This window comes from Triticum dicoccoides, chromosome 3A (assembly GCF_002162155.2).
Source record: "Triticum dicoccoides isolate Atlit2015 ecotype Zavitan chromosome 3A, WEW_v2.0, whole genome shotgun sequence".
Classification (NCBI taxonomy): Eukaryota; Viridiplantae; Streptophyta; class Magnoliopsida; order Poales; family Poaceae; genus Triticum; species Triticum dicoccoides.
The window spans coordinates 24,651,625-24,652,120 of record NC_041384.1 but is presented as its reverse complement, the minus strand read 5'-3'; positions in this window follow the sequence as shown (position 1 = coordinate 24,652,120).

Genomic DNA, 496 nt, shown 5'->3' with positions numbered 1-496 from the left:
GCACACGCTTTGTCCCCTCTGATTGCGGTGGCGTATCGACATGAACACATGTGGAGGGGATCGAGGCGGGAGATTGGTGAAGACTCTTCCAATGTTCGTGGGAAAGTACGGTGTGAAGAAGAGAGGGAGGCAGGGTGAATGTGAGGTGGACATTATCCAGTTCTAAAGGAGATTCTAGCGAGCAATGTTTCGTCACTACAAGAAACCTGTTAATGCATGACGGATTTCTGATGACAATTTCAAAAACTGTCATTGACGGACTACTACAGCCCCCGCAGGCCCGTTCAGGCCCGTTCAAGCCCGACTAACCGCCCCCCATATAAAATGCTAACCCTAAACCCTCCTCTGCCTCTCCTCTTTCCCTCCTGCGCAGCCAGCCCCATATCTCTCTCCCAAGCGACTCCTCCGACTCCATGCCGCCGCCGCCACCGCCCGATTCCGGCTACTTCCGGCAGCTATGGCCGGCGCGCAGCACACCCCTGTCTTCCCCTTGCTC